The following is an 18,204-nucleotide window of genomic DNA, read 5'->3' on the forward strand; positions in this document are numbered from 1 at the left end:
CTGCATTCATAGAGGATTCAATAATCTAATTTTATGTCATCCTATCTATATCCTATCCTTTGTCTTTGCTTAGTAGTTTCAATAATTCTTCCTTTTGTCACAGCAGTATTATTTTTTCCAAAACAAAACCTTAAATCTATTTCACTTTGTTCAACATCCTTCCTGACCAGAATCTACAACGTTTTTATTTTAGTATCTCCCAAAATAATAACAAATATACATATCCCATTAAAAGACAAAATGGCACCCAGCTCACCTTCTGGTAATAAGGGCATCATATTCTCAAAGTTACTTTCTGCTCTCTGTAGGTGATTACACCTTTAGGGGATTCTGAAAAGAAGACATTAAGTGTCAAACTGTATCATTTGTTCTCCAGTCTCAAAATAATAAAGTCTCAAATCCTGGCTACAATAGTCAATGAGGCTGGATTATCGCAGCTAGTGTTCCTTGACATTGTTTTGAGCTATGTGAAATCATTCTGACCAGTTTGTAATACAATTAAATCTTTAGTTGTTATTGTTCATCTTAATGATTAATGGTCATAGAACTGGGGAAATAGATGTGTGTTCCATCTTCTTTTGTTTATTTTCTTTTGTTTTATTTATTTATTTATTTATTTATTTATTTTTGAAACAGAGTATCAATGTGTTAAAATTCTGGTTGTCTTGAAACTCACTTTGCATATCATGCTGACTGAAATCACTGAGATCCCCCAAAGTTTGTCTCCCAAATTGTGGTATTAAAGGCATGTGTGATATCCTCCCACCTTGAATTCAATCCTCTTTTTGGAGATTTCAGATTGCCATAGTTTAGATTACTTCTTTTCATGGCAATATTTTTCTAGGTAGTTCTCATTTCTAATTTGGATGCTCATTTGCCCAAACTCTTAAATTCTTCAAGATGGTGGTTTTTATTTTCCTGGAAAGGACAAAACCAAATACTTCCCCAATCCTAAATTTGGGGAAATTCCTAATCTTGTCTTTTTCAATCTTAGTATAAATCTTCTATTTTATTTAATTTGTGCTTCTTAAACTATTCTTTTATCCAGAATAATATGTTTTCTTTCCATAGGAATTTGATTATTTAATTGTACTGGGAAGGTGTTTCATCAACAGTGGCAGAAATCTAACTGACTTTGGCATAAGGTCTTAATAGAGGTCTCTATATGCAAATCCTTAAGGCAAAGGATTACCATGATAATCCCTTGTGAACTGATATTCCTTCGTCCAATGTCTGCATTTGCCACACCTTAGTATAATCCAGAATGGGGACATTATGTTTAGATCATAAAAATAATTGATTATAAAATAACTGTTTCTAGAAATGCCCTGTTTACAAGTCCTTTTCAGGGAACCTTGTCTGCCACAATTAAAACATTTGACATTTTTATTTTACTTTGAAGGGAGATGTCATTCTGTAAACATGTTTCTCTTATTGGTTAATGAATTAATCACTGTTGGCCAATAGGAAAGCAAGATAGGCAGGGAGAGTAGACTAGGAGGAGAGAGGAAGTAGTAGGGAGGAGTCAAGATGGAGGAGGGAGAAAGTAGAATGCCAGCCCCTCTCTCCATAAGATGAGACCATGTGGAAATACTCAGATTAATAGAAATGGTATAATATTTAAGAGAGAGCCAGACAATGAGAAACTAGTAACTGTCCTGCAGCTTTATGTAAAATAAAGCATCTCTGTGTGTTATTTGGGGCTGGAATGGCAGAGGGACAGGACTGGCAGAGGAAACCTGCTCATAACAAAATGGTGCCAAAAGTGGACGTGAGAACTTCCACTTAAAATTTAACAAAAGCATTAGAAAGGGTTTTAGAAACAAAAGAATAGAGATAAACAAGGCATCTTGGTAGAAGCAATTTTCTCAGTTGGACTGTTTTGCTAGAGACTAGCAGAGATTTTCAAGGTTCCTTTATGGGTGATTTCCTAACTCAACATAAGCGGCCAAAAACTAGAAGACATTTAAAGAGCTCTGCTAACAACTAATGGTATTTAGGAGAGCTGGCCATGGCAGTGACCACATCTCCAAGCTGGCAACATACTGCTGGAAGGCAGCATAGACAAAGGCAGTGAGCACAGCTCTGCATTCTGGCAGTAAAGTGCTTGCAGCCATCTTGGATTGACTGCAACTAAAACAGCTATGGCTTTCATTTTAGCAATGTTGTTGTTTACCAGATAAAGACTCATGGCCAGAAAATAAGACCAGATAAAGACTCATGGCCAGAAAATAATAAAGATTTATAGTAAAGACACATTCAGATTAAGAAAAACCTCTAAAGGTTTACAGTGTGTTTTAAAATATATGTAGGCTTGGGAGAGAAAAAGTAACAAGATAAAATGGTTTAAAAATAATAATAAAAAGACAAGGAGTAGCTGTAGCACACACCTTTAATTACAGCACTTGGGAGACAGAGGCAAGCAGATCTCTGATTTCAAAGTAAACCTGGCATACAGAGTTAATTGTATAAAAGTTACACAGAGAAACCCTGTCTCAAAATAAGAAAAAAAATAGATGTAGAAGAAATAGAGAAGTAAAAAAGTCAGGTAAAGATGGAAAGTACAGAAAGAATCTGGATACTGTACGGTACTATATTGCCTTTGTATAATTTGACTGCTGAGGAAATAACAACTGTTAAAAGAAATGCTGCTGTATTAATTCAATTTATATATTTCAAAATTGCTTTGACTTCAAAATTTAATTCCAAGGACAAGTTACTGGGGAAAACGATTTCTATTTTTGTTTCCACAGAAAATATAAAGATGTGGATTCCTTCCAGACTAACATGGTTTAATCAAGCCTGACCCTCTGAAATAGCATCCCAGGTGATCCAACATTCAAAACAGTTGAAACAAGGCTGCCTTACAGACTACAGCCAAGATTTCTGCATCTTCTTAGTATCCCTATGACAATGCCCCCTACCATCAGGAAGCAGTTTGGAAAGAAAGATGCCCAACTTCCCAAATATTAATTATAAATGTTTGCTTTCATTTACATGGGCTTGGTTATAAATGGTTAAATGACCACAAACAATCTCTTTAAAAATAAAAAGTCAATAATGGGATAGATATAAATACTTTGTTTTAAAATGGATTTTCATTTATTGATATAATTTAAGGTCAATTTTGTGACATGTATATTTCTCCTCTTGTTTAAGTATTGTGTTTACATAGTTCATTTAGAAAATAATGTATAATTTAGCACAGTTTATAGATAGTTTCTTATGATATTCAAAACTTAGAGTTAAGTTAGTTAGGTTTTCAAGATGTATTTAAGATGTACTGTAGATGGATAGGCAATCTTCAAAACTTTCAAAGATATACAGAATATGGCATTTAAAATGGTTTAGGGTTTTTCTTAACAAGTGAGGCACAACTGCTCCTGTCAAAACCACCTGCATCAGAAAGGAAGATGGACATCGAAGAAACTCTATAGAGTTTGTTTCCAATATAGCATGACTAGCTATTTGGGCAAGATACTGTTCTTGTCTGGACTGTTTGACCTTATGCTGTATAAACTGGACTTGCAGGACACGCAAAAAAGTGACTGCTGATACAAGATGAAGATTGCTACAGGGTTTCTGCTTCATGGAAGAGTCTGCCAGACAGTCTGCAGGACACAGAGAAAAGTGATTGACAAACTGCAATACAGGTAGACAGTTTAAAGTTTCCTACTTTGCTAAGGAGTCTGCCTTACACACTATGTCCTATGGGCTGAAGATGGAACATTACAGAAGAACTTCTGGTGACTGACCAGGCAAGTTGCCTCTGTCATTTCTAGAGTTTATATATTATCCTTCTGTGGTCTTTGATGAAGTTGAAGACAGATAGTTATGGTTATAGTTTTCCTTAGTTAGGATTAAAGATAAGTTACATATAGGACTTTAGACTCACAAAGATAGGATAGATGATGAAATATTTTCTTTAAATCTTGCTAAATGTTAATGGACTGATCATTGTTAACAATGGTTCTTAATTAATAACTGTTTTGTTATACCATTTACTATGTTAAAGTTAAAACCTTTCTTCTTATTTTAGACAGAAAAGAGGAGATGATGGGAGATGTCATTGTGTAAATATGTTTCTCTTATTGGTTCATGAATAAAGCACTGTTGGCCAATAGGAAAGCAAGATAGCGGAACTACAAGACTAGGAAGAGAGTGGAAATAGTAGGGAGGGGAGAGCACAGAGGTCTGGGCCCTCCCTCAAGTAAGATGAGACCATGTGAAAATACTTAGATTAATAGAAATGGGTCAATATTTAAGACAGATCTAGCCAATAAGAAACAAGTAACTGGCCAATTGCATTTACATCTAATATAAAGGCTCAGTGTTATTTGTGGCTGGCTCGATGGTAGGACCAGACTGGTGGGGGAAATACCTATTCATAACATTACTTTAAACATTTAAACCCTCTTTTCTATCTATGTACCATCATCATAGCCACAGACTTCAATATTAATTTTATCTCATATCCAAACTTCTAAAATGCTGATTTTGCCTTTGAAGGCCTAATCATCCTTTTGCATTAGGCATCAGCATTGTCAAAAGCCATTGTTTTGATTATTACTTTTCTAGCATCTGAGTATGGTATGGTTCTATTGAATTCTAATGACAGTCTTTGTAAGAAGCCCATAGATGCTTCTTGTGGGCCCTGAATGGTTTTTGTAATGATGCAGTTTTCATTCCTTCTTCTCCAGTTCTGTACAAAGCAGTGCAAGCTGCTGAATGGCATAAAACCAGAAGATGATCACCATACTGACACTGGCATTATAAAGTAGCATAATCTACTTCTTCAAGAATTATGTCTTGAGAGATATTTATCCCTTTAGTTTAGTCTTTTCTTCAATATTTTTTGCCTCTTCACCAATCCAGCAAGGCCATTTTAATTGTGTTCCAGGCTGTAGGACAGCTTTAATCAAATCCCTTCAATCTACAAATACAACCCTGTTACAAAAAGAACACTTGTTTGTCATCTTCTTCACAAATGCAGAAAGGATGTCATATGAGACTAACACTTCCTTCAATTTCCCTAAATCTATCATTTTCATAGTCTTCCAAGTAGTTCTCATAGGATCTCCTTCATTTGGCACTTCATGGAAAGTTACTGGATATATTAAAGGTGGTTTTCTTAAGACATTAGAGTGTCTCTTTTTAACTTAAAAATGTAATGCTGAATGTATTTCTCCATTTAATTCCTCATTCTGGGTTTGAATATCTCTAAAATCTGTAATAATATATTTCTCTAAGCCTACATTTTAATACTCATATCAACCAACTTTTTTAGAGATAAACCAAGAATTACCAAATGGACAATAAAGATTTTAAAAATACCATTTAACAGTTAGTCAACCAAAGCTCAGTTGATTATCACTTCATGTTCCATTTTTAAACCATACATTGTATAATCATAAATAGACCTAATTTTAGTAGTGTTTTCCTGTGTGTGTGTGTGTGTGTGTGTGTGTGGTCAAAAAAACTCTCTCTCTCTTTTTTAGTAAAGAATCTCTTCCTTTAAGGATTCCCTATAAAATTACCAAATCTGTAGACAAAGTCAGTGAACTGTGAGGCATAACATTTGAATCAGAGCACTAGCTTGTGGCTCTGAGCTGAGAGTGTCAGTCCAAGAGAGAGGGACTATAGGAAAACCCCCAACGTCTCCTGAGTTCATGTAGCAGCTGAAGACTGTTTAGAATAGCTACAACCAAAAAATATATACTTGTTCAAAGATTTGAAGAGAAAACAAAAGAAAAACAAGCTGGCCAGTCAGGGACTTTGGCAGGAGGGACTCAAGCCTGCTGCTCTGGCTTGGTCCAGGCCGGGACTCAGTTGCAGGAGAAGCTTTTTTGTGAATTCACATTTTAAATTGGGTGTCAATTTAAAACACGACAAATAAATTGCCCAGAGGCAGATATTGGGGTTCAAGCTTTAAGCTGTGTATCAGAAAAGTAGAGCAGCCTGCTACTAGCTCTCATCTTTAACTCATGCTGAAAGGGTTGGTTTACACATAAACATAGATAAAGTCTCAAACTGCTGCCTCTCATCCATATTGCTAAAGAACTAATGCATCGTACTTCTCTTTGCTCCTGCTTGTTATGCCAATCCAGTACTGGCATTAAAGGAGTAATAGCATATTCAAACCTATTGGACTCATAAATAAATTTATGTAATCTCATACTAGAATCTCAAGAACATAGCAAAAAATTCTAGAGCAAGAATATGTCAGCACACTTAAGTGGAATAGATGCTAGAAACTAACCAGAATAAGAGTTGTTAGCAATAAAATAGAAACAAAGGGACTGATACAAAGAATTAATTAAAAGGAGTGTTAGTTCCTTGAGAAAATTAGCAAGACAGAAAAACCACTTTCCATCTAAAAGGTACAAAGGGAATATCCAAATTAACATAGTCAGAAATAAAGAAGTGTATATAACAACTGATACTGAGGAATTTCACAGAATCATAAAGACATACTTGAAAAATCTGTACTCCACAAAAATTGAAAAAATATATGAGAAATGGATAATTTCTTCATAAATACCATTTAAATTTTTTAATACAACTAAGTCCATTTAAATGAAAACAAACATTTATAGATAATATTTGGGAATTTTGGCATCATTCTTTCCAAACTACTTCCTGCTGGTAAGGGGCGCTGTCATGGGGGATTCTAAGAAGATGCAGAAATCCTGGCTGTAGTCTGTCAAGCTGCTTTGTTCAGCTGTTTTGAATGTAGAATCACCTAGTACTCTGTTTCAGGCAGTCTGGTGTGATCAAACCACATTAGTCTGGAAGGAATCCACATCTTTTCATTTTCTGTGGAAACAAAAATAGAAATCCTTTTCCCCAGTAACTTGTCCTTGAAATTAAATTTTGGAGTTAAAGCATTTTTTTTTAATTTAATTTATTATTTTACATGGAATTCCAGTTCCCTCTCCCTCCTTCACAACTTCCCTCACTCTCTCCTTCCTCCCTCCCTTTTATCCTCTCTGCCCTCTCACATGCACTCTAACCACCCTCCCATCCCATCCTCCCACCCCAATTCCATAAGTAGGGGAATGTCATCCAGTAGGGGTCATGTAGGTCTGAGGGTCATGTGAAGTAGGTACTAGGGCTTCTCTCCTGTCATTGATTAAGGCAGTTATCCCTCCAAGGGGATGTGTTCACAAAGTCCTTTTGTGCAACAGGGATACATCCTGGCTCCACTGTCTGAGGTCCCTTAGACTGCTCAGTCCTTCTGGCTGAGACCCATATTCAGGATGGCCTGAGTCAGTCCCATGCTGGCTTCCCAGCTATCAGTCTGGTGGTCTGTTAGCTCCTCCTTATTCAGGTAAGATGTCTCTATGTGTTTCTGCCACCTGGTCTTGTCCTCTCCCTCTGCCTCTGAGTTCTACTTCGACTCAGTGTTTATGTATGGGTGTTTGCTCCTGTTGGTACGAGGGGGAGGAAAGGAAAACATGTGCCACCAGGAAGATTTAGCCTGGTTAGGAATAGAAGGCAGGAAAGAGAGAGAGGGAGAGAGACACAGAGAGAGAGAGAACATAAAAGAGGGAGCCAATATTGGTTTGAAGATAAAATTGAACACAAAGAAAGGTCTAGAGAACTACAAGACTGCTGCCAACTAACAATTTGAGCTTCCATGGAAAGACTATCATAAATGCCCTTCCCGGAGAGTGAGATCAACAACTAACTTATCCATGGATCCCATTTAAAAATTTTTAATTAAGATTATATAAGCAAATTTTTTTAGACCTATATCCCCTAGTGTAACAGAAGAAGGCATTAAATCTTCTAACCTAAAACAGCCCAGGACAGTGAGTTTTAGTGCTGAATTCTACCAGACTTATGAGAGAGTTAGCCAATAAAAAGCTTGAACCATTGGCCAATCAGTGTTTTACTCATCAACCAATAAGAGAAACATTTATACAGAAGAACATCCCCCATCATCTCCACTTTTCTGTCTAAATATAAAGTAAGGTAACATGTACTCACCACATCTAACATGAAAATTATCTTAGATCATGTTTCCACAGCATTACAGAAATAATAAATCAAAATAGAAAATAGCAGTGTCAAATGTTCAAGTGTTGTGTATATTTCTTCTCTTGTTTAGGTATTGTGTTTATACAGCTCATTTAGAAATGCAATGCATAATTTAATACAGATTATAGGTAGTTACCTATACTTGAGTTAGTTAGAATAGTTAAGTTAGTTAGAATTTGTAGATATACAGAGATGTATTTGAGATAAATAGGTATTCTTCAAACCTTTCAAATACCTAGAGAGTATGGCATTTAAAATGCTTTAGGGTTTTTCTTAAAAGTAAGGCACAACTGCTCCTGGCAATACCACCTGTGTCAGAAAGGAAGATGGACATTGAAGAAATGTGTTATGAAGTTTACTCTCAATATGGCAAGACTAGCCATTTGAGCAAGACACTGCTCATGTTTGGACTGTTTGACTTTATGCTGTATAAACTGGACATGCAGGACCCACAGAAAAGTAACTGCTGATTCAAGATAGAAATTGTTACAGGGTTCCTGCTTCATGGAAGAGTCTGCCATACATTCTACAGGACACAGAGAAAAGTGACTGACAAACTGCCAATACAGGTCAAGAGTTTAAAGTTCCTGCTTTGCTGTGTCTGCCATACTATGGCCTATAGGCTGAAGATGAAAGGTTACAGAAGAACTTTAGGTAACTGACCAGACACTTAGTATCATTCTTTGGTATTTGATGTAGTTGAAGATAGATAGTTAGGGTTATAGTTTTCCTTAGTTAGGATTAAAGATAAGTTTTCGACTCACAAAGATAGGATAGATGATAAAATATTTAAATCTTGTTAAATGTTAATGGACTGAACATTGTTAACTGTGTTTCTTATTTGATAACTGTTGTGTGATATATTTTGCTATGTTATGGTTATCCTTTATGCTTGGCTCTGCCTTAAATGTAGGTAACAATCGATAGCTGGAGAAGAAATGTAGGAACATGTATCTCAATTGGAAAATGTTCCTTCCACTGGATAACAAAAATTTCAAAACATAAAGCTTATTGAGAATATGGGCTGTGTTTGAGTTCTGTTTTTCTTACTTATTCTGAATCTTATAAACAGAAACTGAACCAGCAATCCTGTCAGGAAATCGAGAATTGGGTAAGTCATTTTCAGAAAATATAAAACTTAGGTAACTTTTGGTAGATGCCAGTGTGTGTGTGTGTGTGTGTGTGTGTGTGTGTGTGTGACATATAGATACATATTAATTATTATTCACTTTAACACCAAGTTTGCACTGACATAAAAACTTAGGTAACATTATATCCACATAGAGAACTTATATGAAAGAATTTAACATTAGACCAATAATTAGACTACATGACACCAAAGGGCACAGTGTTATGTTTATTTGTGTTTCTGAAGGTTCCATAAATAAAGACTCCCTTTGTTGTACTCTTCTCAATATTTAGTCTTCCTGAGATAGTCAAAGAACATCAGGCTCAGCTAATCAATATCCTGTTACCAGGATCTATAGGTATCATATTTAATATTGCTTTTATAAGACTATGGTAAGAAAGTTAATATTCTTATATTTTCTTGATATTAATGTTAGAATGAAAATCATGTATAACATCCAGTATGTTGACTATCCAGTCACTGATTTTATCAAATATATTCATGTTTAATACTTGTGCTAGTAATTCTAAAAGTATGTTTGCTCACTAGAAGCCAAGGAGTTTAACGAATATCAAATAGCAAACACTAAATTTTGTATACTCCATACATGATGTCTTTCCATTTAAAGGCTGTGTCTTTCTTGTTTGGGCAGAAACAGGAAAAGATGCATTGTCACACTGACTAAGCTGAGATAATTCACAGTCAACTGAAATTATCATAATAATAAACATTTATATATGGGCAATGTTTCTGGTACTCTATTTGAAATACTTAGTAATCTTTATGAGATAATACAACATCGTTAAAACTACTTGTCACTGTAAATGGATTATCTTATTGACAATTTTAGTAATTAAACAGCAATGACAGTTTGTACTACTATGTTTGGTAACATATTTTATTACTTAGAAGAGGTCACCTCCTCCCCTGATGTGAAAAGGATGTTTCAGTAGCACTTTCCAGATATTTGCCTCTCAAAGTTTGCAAAGTTTTTATGATTTTTTTTCTCTTCATCTATTATTACTTTCTATTATTTTATGCTATTCCTTTTTGTAGCTAGAAGGGATTGACTGAAATGAATGAATGAAATGAAATGAACACAAATATTATCTCAAATATTTATAAGATATAATTTCTAAAAGCATCATGGTTTGATAATTAAATTTCTCTAATATATATATATATCCCTCATTCAAGTACAAAAACACAATTCTTCTTTTCTTTATCATTATGGAAACACTGGATTTTTTGCTTCTTGGAGTAAATGTGTTTGTAATTTAAGACAAAATGTATGTATTACCCACTGTGAAAAGAAATGTTCCATAATTCTTCCAATACTGAGTGAAATTTTAAGAAAACTTGATCTTTCAATTCCATTTATATAATAGTAAATAGATGCTTTGCCATTTTAAAATTATGTCATAATATTTATTTAAAAGAGACTGTAACTAGTATTAAGTATGAATGAATTAGCATTCTTTTTTACACTGCACATTAATACCCTAGAATTCTAGGCAGTAATAATTATCCACATGGGGACATATTGTACTATGATGCCATATTCTTAGATGGATATAAGCAGTTCTTGAAAGTTAGATTATGCTAAGATTTTGTTATACCTACATAGACAGAAGAAGCAGAATATGCAAGACTTATTCCATGTAAGCAAGTATGACAATATGCTCTTACAACATCACATTGTCTCAATGGATATTTCTCAGTGAAAGTTTTTGAATGTGGCATAGAAAAAAATCTCATATGGTTATCAGTTACAGTTAAAGTAACACAACATTTGGTTTAATGACCCATTTAACTAATTAAATTACAAATGTTGTGTTCAGAAAACAATTGATTTATCAGAACAAAGTCCAATTATACATATTGGCATGTGTAATTTAAGTTGGCAAAGCTCTTTTCTATCTTCCTCATAATCTCCCTGGGTTTTGGCTGAGTTTCAAATTTTGTCAAAATATTTGCTCCAAGTGGAAATTGAAAAAAATTACTATTTTGTGTAATTCAGAGACTGATTAAAGAGCTTTTTAAAATTTTCAGACTCAAATATATGCTAAATCACTGCAGTGTAAATAAATTTGAGGCAAAATCTAAGTACATACAGCAAAAACAAAATGGGCCTCAGAAACACAATAATTTTTCTGACATCTTTAAAACTGTTTGTTTTTGAAGACACCATCCTGAATGAGGTGACCCTGTCACAAAAAGAGGAACATAGTATGTACTCACTCATATATGGCATTTAGACACATTAGCTTATAATTCACACTACGAACTGCTAGAGAAACTAAGATACATGGTCCCACATAGAAGTTGTAAGAAACAAGATATCCTGAGCACATTGTGAGGGAGGGCAGTGAGTGGAGAGGGTGCTAGGAGAAAAAGGAGAGGAGAGGAAAGCATGTGTGACTAGGAAAATTGAGTCAGGAGAGGAATAGATGAGAGAAGAAAGAGAGAGACAGAGAGAGAAACCATAAAAGAGGGAGGAATCCATTATAGGTATGAAGAGAAAACTGACTTCTGAGAAATGTCCAGAGACCTACAAGACTGACCCCAACCAAAAATTTGAGCAACAATGGAAAGGCCACCTTTAGTCCTTCCCTGATAATAAGAATGATGACTAACTTATCCACATCAAAGAGCCTTCATCTAGTAGCTGATAGAAACAGAAGCAGACACCCACAGATAAACACTGAGCTGAACTGGATTCTAGATGCAGAGAGAGAGAGAGAGAGAGAGAGAGAGAGAGAGAGAGAGAGAGAGAGAGAGAGAGAGGACAAGACCAGGCTACAGAAAACCACAGAGATGGCTGACCTAAATAAGGAGGAGCTAATGGGCACCCCCCCAGACTGATAGCTGGTAACCCAGCATTGGACTGATTCAGATGCCCTGAACATGGATCTCAATTAGAAGGGCTGAGCAGTCTAAGGGACCTCTGAGAGTGGAACCAGGATGTATCCCTGGTGTACAAAAGGACTTTGGGAGCACATTCTCCATGGAGGGATACTTCCTTAATCTAGAGGTAGGAGGCAGGGCCTAGTCCCTTCACTAATGACATTACAGATTTTGTTGACCACTTCTGGAAGGCATTACCCTCCCTGTGGAGTAGGGGGGGGGAATGGGATGGGAGGGTGGTTGGTGGGCACGTGAGGGAGGAAAAGAGGGAGGGAGGGAGAGGGAACTGGGATCGATATGTAAAATAAGAAAAATATTAATAATACTAATAAATGAAGGGAAAAAACCTGTTTTTACTATTATGGACAGAGTGAAAAACTTGGCCATGGTATGAAATCAGTATGAGATTTAAGTATTGTTTTGCCTCAGATTTCTCTGCAAATTCTACTGTACTTCTGAGAACAGACTTTATCACAGAATACTTCCTTAAATACACATAAAATACTATGTGCATAGCATTGTCATTGTAGACATATTAGGTAATATTGAAAACTTACAATGCCAAGTGAAAATTGAAACCATGGAATTCTGTGTATGATCATATTCCTAATATAAATATTTTATTTATGTATATCTTATCTCAATTTAAAACCTTTTGCTTTAGGGTTCATAACTTATTTTAATGTAATTATTTACCAAAAAAAGTAATTTCAAGTAAGTCATCTGAGGACATTTTCTAATAAAATTATTTCATTAGATATATCATAAAATTTGTATTATAAACAATTATATTTTTATTAAAACTTTGATTAGAGTTTCTCTATGTATTTATTTTCTATTTTAATAATTTAATGAATGTATTTATATAGGCCTTGGGAATACCATTTTCCCTTACTTCTATCATTTTTTCCACATAGTTAACTTCTCCTCAGTGTTAGCAGCCCTGCTCTCACCACACTGATGACATTTCATTATATTTGTTTAAATATAGCCATCTGTAAGACCATTGGATTGCAAGTATTCATTGGAACTTGGCACTAACAGGGTGTAGTCAAATAAAACCAAAGATATTCACCCCTCAATGACTCTATCATAGTCCACATGTGAAGAATATCACATCCCCAAGGTCATCCTGCATCCATGATTGACAGGTGAATGAGATGAATGGTCCAGTCTTGTGTAGACTGGACTCAGACATCCTCAGCAACATTGAGTTCCTGACTGAGATATCTGTGTTTTGCCATCTTCTGGATGTTATTCTCTTTTCATATACCATTTTTCTACACTATTCATTGATCCATAAAAAGCAAGTTAGAAATGTCTTGTTCGTGGCTAGATTGTTATCTGTCACTTATTACCAACACCCCATAAAGCAAAGATATCTTCTTTTACCAAATTTAAATGAAAAAGAAAGCTTCTCTGATTAAATCTGAGAGTAATAATACATGTCTAGATGCACAAATATTTGAAAGACAGTTTGATAACTAACTTAACTGTTAAACATAGTTTTAAGAATTTTTCAGGGCCTGTGATCTTGCTAAACATGGAATTTTGAACAGGTTTGTAATGTGGATTAATGCTCTCATACACTGCAAAGATTTGGTACTATTATAATTTTTAACTTTTGTATGTAATTTAAAAACACTCTTATTTTACATTCAAATCCCAGTTCCAACTTTCTACTATCTCCCATTTTCCTCACCATCTCCTCATCCCAACCTAATCCACTCCTTAGTTGAATTGCTAAAGGCTAGGCTCACAACAAAAAATGTAACACTTGCCACTCTTACTGGTTTAATAAAATACTGATTGGCTGGCAGCCTGATATGGAGTATAGGGCTAGCAGTCTAAGAAAATTCTGTAAGAAGAAAGGCAAAAACACAGTTGCCAGGCATACATAGAAGCAGGAAGATGAAAATGCCTTACTGACTAAACAAGGGTAAGAATTATTAGTTATTTTAAGTTGTAAGAGTTTGTTATTAATGAGTTAGAACAGTAGGACAAATATGTTTAATATAAGCTTCTGTGTAACCAGTAAGGTTTTTCTGCCCGCCGCTGGTCTTGTCCTGCCTGCGCACCAGCCCCAAATAATGAACAGAGATGCTGTATTTGATATAATGCTTTGGCCAGGTACTAGTTTCTTATCAGCTAGCTATGTCTTAATTATTAACCCATTTCTGTTGATCTAAGTATTTCCACGTGGTTCCATCTTGCCAGGGAATGGGCTGGCATTGTGCTCTCCCTGTTCCCTCCATGGTGACTTCTCCTTACTACTTCCACTATCCTTGTCTACTAGTCCTGCCTATCTTGCTTTCCTATTGGCCAACAATGCTTTATTCATTAGCCAGGATGAGAATCATATTTACAGAATCATATCTCCCATCACTTCTGCATTCATAATTGTGACTAAATGGCTGTAAAACCAGGTTGTACAGAAATTTCTGTCTCCATATTTATAGAACTAATTATGGATTTTCTCCCATGGTGAATTTCTCAAATGCAGTCAGGAACCACTGCTTATACTTATAACATGAGTGCTATACCATCATTTCACAAGTCATCTCCATCTTGCATATTTTAGAATTCATGACTGGGTACAACAATTGACAGCATTTTTGCATTAAAAATTTTCAGAGTACCCTCATACTCTTGGAATGTTACCTCTCAGGGAGGATGCTTCCAGTTTGGTGACAGGGTAATTTCTCTGTATTGTGCTACAAGACATATGGAATCTTAAGCAAGTCAAACCATTCATTATTACTACATTCTAATGGGTAATCAAACTGCATTCTAATGGGTAATCAAAAAGAATAATAAGAACCCATATAGGTTGGGAGTTTCTGAGACATCCATCACCAAAATATTTTAAATAGGTATTATAAACTCCTACAGAATATTTTGTTTAATGACATCTGGCATCTAAAATCAGCTTAACCCAGTTCTCCAGGCTGTATCCCTTAATGTTCTCTCTCTCTCTCTCTCTCTCTCTCTCTCTCTCTCTCTCTCTCTCTCTCTCTCTCTCTCTGTTGCACACAAACACACATGTGCACACACAAACAAATTTCAATTTGCATCTTTTCAGACAGTTGTACACAGTGGCATTATTTAACTATATCACTTTGTGAAAAGTTCTTTCTTCAGTTCTATACCCCATTTTTAATAGGGTTATTTGGTGTTTTGTTGACTAGTTTCTTGGGTTCTTTGTATATTTTGGAGATCAGCCTTTGTCGGATATAGAATTGGTGAAAATCTTTTCCCAGTCTGTTGGCTGCCATTTTGTCATGTTCACTGTGCCCATTGCCTTACAGAAGCTTATAAGTTTGAAGAGGTTTCTCTTCAAACTCTTGTTTCTCTCAGTGTCTGTGCCCCTGGAGTTATGCTCAGGAAGCAGTCTCCTATACCAATTTGTTCAAGGGTATCTCCTACTTTCTCTTTTAAGAGGTTCATTGTGGCTGGATTGATGTTGAGGTCTTTTTTCAGACGACAAAGAGACAGAGAAAGATATCAGAGAAACATCACCCTTTACAATAGCCACAAGCAACATAAAGTATCTTGGTGTAATACTTACCAAACAAGTAAAAGACCTATATAATAAGAGCATTGTGGCTCTAAAGAAAGAAATTAAAGAAGATTCCAGAAAATGGAAAGATCTCCCATGCTCTTGGATAGGTAGGATAAACATAGTAAAAATGGCAATCTTGCCAAAAGCAATCTACAGACTCAATGCAATCCCCATTAAAATCCCACCACAATTCTTCACTGACCTTGAAAGGATAATAATCAACTTTATATGGAAAAACAAAAGACCCAGGATACCTAAAACAACCCTATACAATAAAAGAACTTCAGGAGGCATCACCATTCCTGACTTTAAGCGCTACTACAGAGCTATAGTTCTGAAAACAGCCTGGTATTGGCATAAAAATAGACAGGCAGACAAATGGAATCGAATTTAAAATCCTGATATTAACCCACATACCTATGAACACCTGAATTTCAACAAAACAGCTAAAATTATACAATGGGGTGAAGACAGCATCTTCAACAAATGGTGCTGGCACAATTGCATGAGGGTGTGTAGATAGACCCATTTCTGTCACCATGCACAAAACTCAAGTCCAAATGGATCAAAGACCTCAACATCAATCCATGCATATTGAACCTATTAGAAGAGAAACTAGGAGGTACCCTTGAACAAATTGGTATAGGAGACTGCTTCCTGAACATAACTCCAGGGGCTCAGACACTGAGAGAAACAATTAATAAATATTTGATTTTTTTTATACTTTAAGAAAATCAAACAATTCCTACAAATTAATATTTGGGAATTATTGCTTATAATTTAGTTTTGGATTTATTTAAGGGATGTTGTCTCTTGGAAATTAATAAAAATAATGTGAACATGAAGGATATAATTAACAAATTGATTTTGTTTTAGTCAGATGCCAGGGTACAAAAAAAATTTAATATAATTTTAGTTACATTTTTAGCCATGTAGCAAGCAATGAAATACTTATTGTGACAAATTTCAGAGAAATTAATACAACTTTTTCCAATCACATAGTGAAATATCTGCTTCATATTTTGTCCCCAATATTGCACAAATTAGATGAAGGTTTGCACTTTTGGAGAAAGTAGAAGTTATGTTTAATAAATTTCAGCTGTAGTGTTTTGGAACTACATTAGACTGTAGCTGGTAAAAATAAAGACATATTCTAAAATAACTCTACTTGTTTCAGAGAATATGACTAGAAATTAAGGGAATTGAAAAGAAGAATGAGATGGATAAATTGTGAAATTATATAATATTTTTAAAAATAAAATATTAATTTAAAATATTTATCAAATTTCTGGCAAACACAATTAAGAACAAATACTAAATAAGTAGAATGTTGATTATGTTCACTAGAATTATAACATGATCCTACTGAAAATTTTACATTGGTGTTAACATTTGAGCATCTATTGGTAACAGAGTTAAATAAAACAATATATTTTATTTAAGCTGTCTTAGCTACCATCATTATTAAGTAAGTAAAGCTTCAGTATTATTTTCCCATTATGTCTATGTATCTGTCTTTATACCTAAAGTGCATAGACATATTTGTTTTGAATTAAAGTCTGTATTATAACTAGTAGTCTGATGGGGAAGAACCTTAAGATAGACATGTATGGTCCCCCAGAGAAGGTGAAAGGAAAAATATCTCCTGAGCAAATTGGGGTCATCAGGTGAGAGGGTCAGAAAAAGAGAAAGATAGAAGAAGAGGTGGGAGAAAAACTTGAGTGATTATGAATTTTAAAGATTTTTTTTACCTACATGTAGGTAGGTCACTTTTTTATATAAGTCAAGGTCTTTGAAAATATAAGTAAATGGCATCATACATGTGAAGCTAATATAAAGTGTAATGAATATACACAAAGGTCACACAACAAACCAAAAATTCACGGAAAGGGAACCAGATAATGAGAAAAAATATATAAATTTCAATTATTCAGCCACATTCAAGTCTGTTCAACCTTATTTGGGGAGATTTAATCATGTATCACCTGTGAACCAAGAATAATTTCACCATTTGACCAAACATCTTTCCATTTCATCCTGTGGATTTTTATATTCCATACAGTCTCAAAACTGGCATTTTATGTAAGATACATATGTTTTAGCAAGCCTTCATTGCTAGTACTCAGGAGTCAGGGCCAGCACATTTATTTAAATTCATATCCAACATCATCTGAAAAGGTAGTTTCCATCAGACAGGGCTACATAATTAGGTCCTGCCAAACATAAAAATATAAAAGCATTTGAAAGTATAGCCTTACATTAAAAGGTTCATTTGGAAAGCTAGAAATTGATAAGGCAGAAAAATTCATTGTGTATATTAATTAAGACTCTCTGTACTCTTGAACTGACATATTTTCCTGATGTTATGTCTTGTATTTCATTTCTTACCAAAGGAATGCACCTGAGAGACTCACAATATCTCTGGACACAATTTCCTCATCTCCCTTATCATCCCTTAAATCTGTTTCCTCTTGATCCAAATAACACACTTGAGTATAAGATATAATTTTATATTTCTTAGATCTTTCCTTATATTTCTAATGTAATTCCGTTATTCTTTCTG

The sequence above is a fragment of the Phodopus roborovskii genome, unplaced genomic scaffold (assembly GCF_943737965.1).
Source record: "Phodopus roborovskii unplaced genomic scaffold, PHOROB, whole genome shotgun sequence".
NCBI classification, from domain to species: Eukaryota; Metazoa; Chordata; class Mammalia; order Rodentia; family Cricetidae; genus Phodopus; species Phodopus roborovskii.